The sequence below is a fragment of the Eriocheir sinensis genome, chromosome 49 (assembly GCF_024679095.1).
Source record: "Eriocheir sinensis breed Jianghai 21 chromosome 49, ASM2467909v1, whole genome shotgun sequence".
Lineage (NCBI taxonomy): Eukaryota > Metazoa > Arthropoda > Malacostraca > Decapoda > Varunidae > Eriocheir > Eriocheir sinensis.
In genome coordinates this window covers 12319862-12327911 of record NC_066557.1, presented here as the reverse complement: position 1 = coordinate 12327911, position 8050 = coordinate 12319862, and the positions used below count along the sequence as shown (strand labels likewise).

At 41.5% G+C, this 8050-nt stretch overlaps 2 long non-coding RNA genes across 2 annotated transcripts in view; both read left to right on the top strand.

Moving 5' to 3' along the window:
- The first annotated feature begins 2377 nt into the window (after window positions 1-2377).
- LOC126981960 (uncharacterized) lies at window positions 2378-6269 on the top strand. Its single transcript, XR_007734377.1, has 3 exons — window positions 2378-2516; window positions 2915-4134; window positions 4577-6269. It is a non-coding gene; the product is annotated as an uncharacterized LOC126981960 (long non-coding RNA).
- An 81-nt stretch (window positions 6270-6350) lies between these two features.
- The window catches only part of LOC126981959 (uncharacterized), a 16321-nt gene continuing 14621 nt past the window's right edge, over window positions 6351-8050 (top strand). The window contains exon 1 of the long non-coding RNA XR_007734376.1: window positions 6351-8050. This exon is cut by the window's right edge and continues 953 nt beyond it. This is a non-coding gene — a long non-coding RNA (uncharacterized LOC126981959).

Here is an 8050-nt window from a genome sequence, read left to right as displayed (position 1 = left end):
TCTCTCTCTCTCTCTCTCTCTCTCTCTCTCTCTCTCTCTCTCTCTCTTTCTTTTCGCTTGCTCCTCCCTTCATGGTATAGTCACAAGCTTTATCAGACAAACTTCTTTTTTTTTTCCCTTGAACTGTCTCCTTTACTGTGAAAAAAAACACAAAAAAAAACACTAAGGTCATAAGGCTACCCGTGGAAAGACCTGCAACCTCTACCATTTATCAAATGTGGGTATAATGTAGGCCTCAAAATGTTCAAGAAAATGGACCTTTAAGTTAATATCTTTGGCTTACTTTCCTTCATAATTTTCAATGTTAGCTCTTTCACTGTCATTATATTTCTGTATGTGGATTTTTTTTTCCCGCTTTATTTATTTCTCTCTTTTTTTTTCCACTTTTTTTCTCCTTTCGTTCGGTATCCCTGACTCACTTTTCTTAATTTCCAGTCATTTTAGCTTTTTTTCACTCATTATTTCCCTCTGTACGTATTTCTTTACTATTTCCTCTTTCTAAACTTTTTCTCACTTTGCTCACTTTCCATAATTATTATCAGTGTCACGTTTTTCAGTCATTATTTCTCTCGTGTACTTGTTTATCGCTTTACTCTTTTCTATCTCTCTGTCTCTCTTTCTGTTTCGCTCTTCACTTGTTCCTCCCTTCGCTGGATCACTATTTCTTCCATACTTTCCTTAATTATTTTCAGTGTTACGTTTTTTTCACTCTCTTTACTTCTCTCGTGTACTTGTTTATCGCTTTACTCTTTTCTATCTCTCTATCTCTCTCTCTGTTTCGCCATTCACTTGTTTCTCCCTTCGCTCGATCACTATTTCTTCCTTACTTTCCTTAATTATTTTCAGTGTCACGTTTTTCAGTCATTATTTCTCTCGTGTACTTGTTTATCGCTTTCCTCTTTTCTATCTTTCTATCGCTCTCTCTGTTTCGCTCTTCACTTGTTTCTCCCTTCGCTCTATTTCTTCCTTACTTTCCTCAATAATTTTCAACGTCAGGTTTTTCACTGCCAAAATGACTCTTTGTGTGCGTAGTTATCTCTTTAATCTTTGTCTATCTCACTTTCCCTCTTTTCACTTGTTTCTCCCTTTGCTCATTATCGCTAACTTAATTTTCTCGATAATTTCCAATGTCTTTAGCTTTCCACTCTATGTACAGTTATTTCTCTTTTCTATCTCTTTCTTTTCACTCTCCCTTTGCTCATATCTCTGGCTTTCTTTTTCTCTTTAATTTCCAATATGTTAGCTTTTTCACGGTCATTATTTCTCTCTATGTAGCTCCCATTCTCTTCTGCTTACTCTGCATTGCTTACTTCCTTTACTTTCCAGCGGTTAACGTATGCATAGCTACATACTGCATAGACCGATAGTCGTGTACGTGTGTGTGTGTGTATGTTGCCGTGTGTGTGCGTGTGTGTGGGTGTGTATAAGTGTACGTGTGCTGGAGTCCATGTGCGTGTGTCGCTGTCACTCGGGGATCTTGTCTTGTCTTGCACACACACACGCACACGCGCACGCGATGAGTGGCACTGTCTGGAGGCTCTGAACCGGCTGGCAATGTCCCTCCGCCACCATCGCCACCGCCGCCGCCTCCCAAATGTTGCCGGATACTTGCGGCTCAAAGATAATCCCGCGACAGCGTTTTCCAGATTTTTTCCTTTATCATTCGTTTCCCGGAGACAGGATATGTTTCCCCCCGGTGTCAAATTCTCCTTTTCATAGACATGTGTTTTTTTCCTCAATCCTGTACCATATATTTTTTCTTTTTTTATACATTCGGCCTATAGAATCAGTAGGCTTTTCATGATACGACCCATTGATTTGCCCCCAGCCCGTTAATGTCGCAGCCAAGTGTTTTATAGTGGCGCCTTCTTGCTTTGGCTCATGCTGCCCCCCGGAGCTCCACTTGATCCTCTTTGGAGAGTATCGAGAGAGACCAGGTTGATAGGCGGTCATCAGGACAGCATGTGGGTAGTCTTGGGCCACTCAGCGATGACTGGGCGCTGTCAGCTTGTGGCGGCGGGCAGGCAGGGTCATCCAGGACGCCGCGCCCTCACGCTAGCTACGGCGTCCATTCCTTTGACAGATTCATGTTTGCCTCATCGCTGGCCCGAGAGTTTATATTTCCTTTCTTCCACGGCGATGAACCAGTTTTCTTTTCATCTGGAGCTTGTATTGATTTCCTCCCTGATACCGACGCTACAATTATATTTTCCATTAATTCCCGACGATAATTTCCTCCACGATTCTCAAAGTTAGATTTTTTAACATTTCCAGAGCTAGTTTTCTTTTCATCTGGAGCTTGTATTGATTTCCTCCCTGATGCCAACGCTACAATTATATTTTCCATTAATTCCCGACGATAATTTCCTGAACAATTCTCAAAGTTAGATTTTTTTAACATTTCCAGAGCTAGTTTTCTTTTTATCTGGAGCTTGTATTGATTTCCTCCCTGATGCCAACGCTACAATTATATTTTCCATTAATTCCAGACGATAATTTCCTCCACGATTCTCAAAGTTAAAATTTTTTGACTCATTTCCAGAACAAATTTTCTTTTTATCTGGAGCTTGTATTGATTTCCTCCCTGATGCCGACGCTCAATTATATTTTCCATTAATTCCAGACGATAATTTCCTCCACGATTCTCAAAGTTAGATTTTTTAACATTTCCAGAGCTAGTTTTCTTTTTATCTGGAGCTTGTATTGATTTCCTCCCTGATGCCAACGCTACAATTATATTTTCCATTGATTCCCGACGATAATTTCCTCCACGATTCTCAAAGTTAGATTTTTTAACATTTCCAGAGCTAGTTTTCTTTTCATCTGGAGCTTGTATTGATTTCCTCCCTGATGCCGACGCTTCAGTTATATTTTCCATTAATTCCCGACGATAATTTCCTGAACAATTCTCAAGGTTAGATTTTTTTTAACATTTCCAGAGCTAGTTTTCTTTTCATCTGGAGCTTGTATTGATTTCCTCCCTGATACCGACGCTACAATTATATTTTCCATTAATTCCCGACGATAATTTCCTCCACGATTCTCAAAGTTAGAATTTTTTGACTCATTTCCAGAACAAATTTTCTTTTCATCTGGAGCTTGTATTGATTTCCTCCCTGATGCCAACGCTACAATTGTATTTTCCATTAATTCCCGACGATAATTTCCTTTACGATTCTCAAAGTTAGATTTTTTTAACATTTCCAGAGCTAGTTTTCTTTTTATCTGGAGCTTGTATTGATTGCTTCCCTGATGCCGACCCTACAATTATGTTTCCTATTAATTCCAGACACTAATTTCCTTTACAATTCTCAAAGTTAGATTTTTTAACTTATTTCCAGGGCTAACTTTCTTTTTATCTGGAGTTTGTATTGATTTCCTCCCTGATGCCGACGCTACAATTATGTTTCCTATTAATTTCCGCTACTAATTTCCTTCACGATTCTCAAATTAATATTTTTTTAAACTCCTTTCCAGAGCTAGTAACATTCTTCTCTCCATATACCAATGATTAAATGTGTATGTTTTTTTTCTATTTCCCGATGCTAGATTTTTCTCCTCTAAGCTAGAACGGTTTTATATATATTTCTTGATGTGTTTTCCCTGTTAAGTACTTAGAACGTTATAGTTTTCCTGCTCCCGAATTTTCCTTGTCATCAAATTTTCCTTCGCTAGATTTTTTTTCCTGGACCAGAATTTGCTTTTTTTTTCCTAAGTGCACAGGACTAAAATTTTTCACGCACCAGAATTTCAGTTTTTCTTTATTTTCCGACTTCATGATTTTACGTGAAACAGATCTTAAAATTTTCGCCTCCCAAGCATATATATTTGACAAGGCTTTCGTGGGAGCTTGGGGCATTTCCAGGGGTAGTTTTATGACCCTAGTGATAGTATGACCCTTCTTCTGTACCATCAACCTAAAAGAACACTCATGAGAGCCCGACTGGTTTCCTTCTCGACCTTTGGAAATGGTTGGTGTAAGGGGTGGCAGCGTCTGGGAACACCAACATTTCCAGGGGTAGTTTTATGACCCTGGTGGTAGTGTGACCCTTCTTCTGTACCATGAACCTAAAAGAACACTCATGAAAGCCCGACTGGTTTCCTTCTCGACCTTTGAAATGGTTGGTGTGAGAGGTGGCAGCGTCTGGGAACACCAACATTTCCAGGGGTAGTTTTATGACCCTAGTGATAGTGTGACCCTTCTTCTGTACCATGAACCTAAAAGAACACGCATGAGAACCCGACTAGCCTTCTTTTTGGCCTTTGAAATAGTTGGTGTGAGAGGCGGCAGCGTCTGGGAACACCAACATTTCCAGGGGTAGTTTTATGACCCTGGTGATAGTATGACCCTTCTTCTGTACCATCAACCTAAAAGAACACGCATGAGAACCCGACTAGCCTTCTTTTTGGCCTTTGAAATGTTGTGAGAGGTAGCAGCGCCTGGAAGCACCAACATTTCTAGGGGTAGTTTTATGACCCTAGTGGTAGTGTGACCCTTCTTCTGTACCATGAACCTAAAAGAACACGCATGAGAACCCGACTAGCCTTCTTTTTGGCCTTTGAAATGTTGTGAGAGGTGGCAGCGCCTGGAAGCACCAACATTTCCAGGGGTAGTTTTATGACCCTGGTGGTAGTTTGACCCTTCTTCTGTACCATGAACCTAAAAGAACACCCATGAGAGCCCGACTGGTTTCCTTCTCGACCTTTGAAATGGTTGGTGTGAGGGGTGGAAGCGCCTGGAAGCACCAACATTAGGCTCCCCGAGTCGGGCCAGGAGACGCCCATTTCGTGTCTTCCCTCCGTGCTTGCGTGACGTCTGAAGCGCCTCGTGACGTCACAGAGACATAAATGACGTCACGATATGCTGGTCAGGGGGGGAGGGTGAGTAAAGTGTGTGTGTGTGTGTGTGTGTGTGTGTGTGTGTGTGTGTGTGTGTATCGAACGTGTTTGTGGCTGGGATGCGGCCAAGGGTGGGTCCAGACGCCTTCGGTTCTCAAAACAACCATTTTCCAAGGCCATAAAGGAGGTCAGTCGCGTTCTAATGAGTGTTTGTTTAAGTTCACGGTACAGAAAAGGGATCAAACTACCACTTGGGTCATAAACTACATCTGCCTATGCCCCAGACTCCTGCGAAAGCCTTGTTAAATGAGCGTGCTTGGGCTCTGAGATGTTTAAGAATGTTGTCCCACTGTTCGTATTCCCAGAAGCCTCACAACAACTATATATTCCAAGGTTCTCATAAGGTCCTTTCACAACAACTATATTCCAAGGTTCTCATAAGGGCTTTCCACAACAACTATATTCCAAGGTTCTCATAAGGGCTTTTCACAATTACTATATTCCAAGGTTCTCATAAGGGCTTTTCACAACAACTATATTCCAAGGTTCTCATAAGGGCTTTTCACAACAACTATATTCCAAGGTTCTCATAAGGGCTTTTCACAACAACTATATTCCAAGGTTCTCATAAGGGCTTTTCACAACAATATTCCAAGGTTCTCATAAGGGCTTTTCACATTCATGGTACAGAATCAAACTATCACGAGGCTCATAAATCTGCCCATGGAAATAGCCCACAATAACTTCTACCAAAACCATATTTTCACGTTCATGGTGCCTTGTCAAACTATTATATTAGGCTCATAAAACTATACCCATGGAAGTACTAACACAACCTCCTTTAAAGCTTAGCAACTGTGGATGTGTATGTCTCGAAATGTTTGGGTATATGCATTGGGAAAAAATAGATAGATAGATAGATAGATAGATAGATAGACAGATAGATAGATAGATGGGCAGATAGATATGTAGGACAGGACAACAAAGGACGAGAAGAGTAGGGAAAAAGCAATGGTCAAGAAATATATTTAATGTAGGAGAAAATTTAATGACTAGAGGATGACCAAAAGAAACAGCATGACACAAAGGTTAAGGTAGGTCAGGACGAGATAGGAAGACCCTCTGTACATGGTCTGGCCTCGTGCCCCAAAAGAAACTACCTACCTGTCCCATGGGCGTGGCCGGGGTGTGGCTGAACAAGGACCATATTTGCAAGCATTCCGTGGCACACACACACACACACACACACACACACACACACACACACACACACACACCGCTCCGGTAGCTCAGTGTTAAAGCTCAGCGCTGCCAGACTTCGCGGCCTGACAGACGGAGGTTCGAGCCCCGTTCTGGCCGGGATTTTTCCGCCAACAAAGAGTGGTTACTGTTCCCCATTGAGCAAGGGGGACCATGGGGTGTTTTTTTTGTTTTTTGTTTTTTTTACAGCAGAGGAGTCAGTTCAAGGGTATGAAAAAAGGGAGTAAATGTTAAAAAAAAAAAAACGAAACTCACAGCTCCTAAAAAGAGTTAGAGTGGCCGAAAGATAGGTCAGTTTCGGGAGGAGAAATGTCCTGTGGTGTGTGAAGGTCCCAAAAGTACCCAGAGATCGATTATAATGACCCTTGCTCTGATCGGGAGGGTACTTGTTGGCGATGACAGGTCCAGCTCGTGATCAGGCCGTGGTGAAATACACAGAAACACTGGATATTGATAGGGTTGTGTTAGTATTTCCATGGGTAGTTTCATGAGCTTAGCGATAGTTTGGCAAGGATTCTGCAGCATGAACGTATATAATAACAAGAAAACTGACTAATCTCCTTTGTGATCTTTAAGAATATCGTGAAAGCCGAAAGGATACGGGTCAGAATTAGCGAAAGAATTAGGGAAACTTAATTGGTTCTTTTGTTTTGTGCATTAAATAAGGCAACAGCACTTACAAGTCCCCATTCATACATAATATATTCATACTCATCCATTCATTTATTTTGGTAGTAGTAGTAGTAGCAGTAGTAGCAGTAGTAGTAGTAGTAATAGTAGTAGTAGTAGTAGTAGTAGTAGTAGTAGTAGTAGTAGTAGTAGTAGTAGTAGTAGTAGTAGTAGTAGTAGTAGTAGTAGTAATAGTAGTAGTAGTAGTAATAGTAGTAGTAGTAGTAGGTTTTCTCATCCCTTAATTAATAGAGGGAGGAGAATGATAAGGAGCAGGAGACTGAGGAAAAAAGAAGAGAAAAGAAAAAAGAAAACGAATAAGAAGAAGAAGAAGAAGAAGAAAAAGAAGAAGAAGAAGAAGAAGAAGAAGAAAAAGAAGAAGAAGAAGAAGAAAAAGAAAAAGAAAAAGAAGAAAAAGAAGAAGAAAACGAAAAAGAAGAAGAAGAATGAAAAGACGAAGAAAAAACAAGAACCAGAAGAACAAGAAGATGAAGACAATGATGATGATGATGAAAACGAAGAAACAGAAAAGAAAAAACAGGTGGTAGAAAGAGGGGCACACAGCAACTGGAGGAGGAGGAGGAGGAGGAGGAGGATTCAACAAGACCATTCATACCCAAAGATCTTGCTTCAGTGATGACCTCAATGAAGAGTCTGTGCTCTCTCTCTCTCTCTCTCTCTCTCTCTCTCTCTCTCTCTCTCTCTCTCTCTCTCTCTGACTCATATGCGCAGTGGTTAGCGCGCTCGCCTCACCAACTAGAGGTCCCGGGTTCGATTCCGAGGTGGAGTGGAGACGGATGGGCAGTCTCCTTTAATATGTCTCCCTATGTGTGTGTGTGTGTGTGTGTGTGTGTGTGTGTGTGTGTGAGAGAGAGAGAGAGAGAGAGAGAGAGAGAGAGAGAGAGAGAGTCACCTGAGCATCACCTGAGCTCGTTCGAGGAGTCCAGCGCGTGATCAGACCATGGTGAACACACACACACACACACACACACACACACACACACACACACACACATCAGCACTACGCATATGGAAGAAGAAGAAGAAGGAGCAGGAGGAGGAGGAGGAGGAGGAGATGCAGATATTTCAATAATGATAATGATGATGAAAAACAAGAAGACCAACAACAAGAACAACAAGAACGAGGAGGAGGAGGAGGAGGAGGAGGAGGAGATGAAGATTCAGATATTTCAACAATGATAATAATGATGAAGAACAAGACTAACTAGAAGAACAACCAGAACGACAACGAACGAGAACAAGAAGGAAGAAGAGGAGGAGG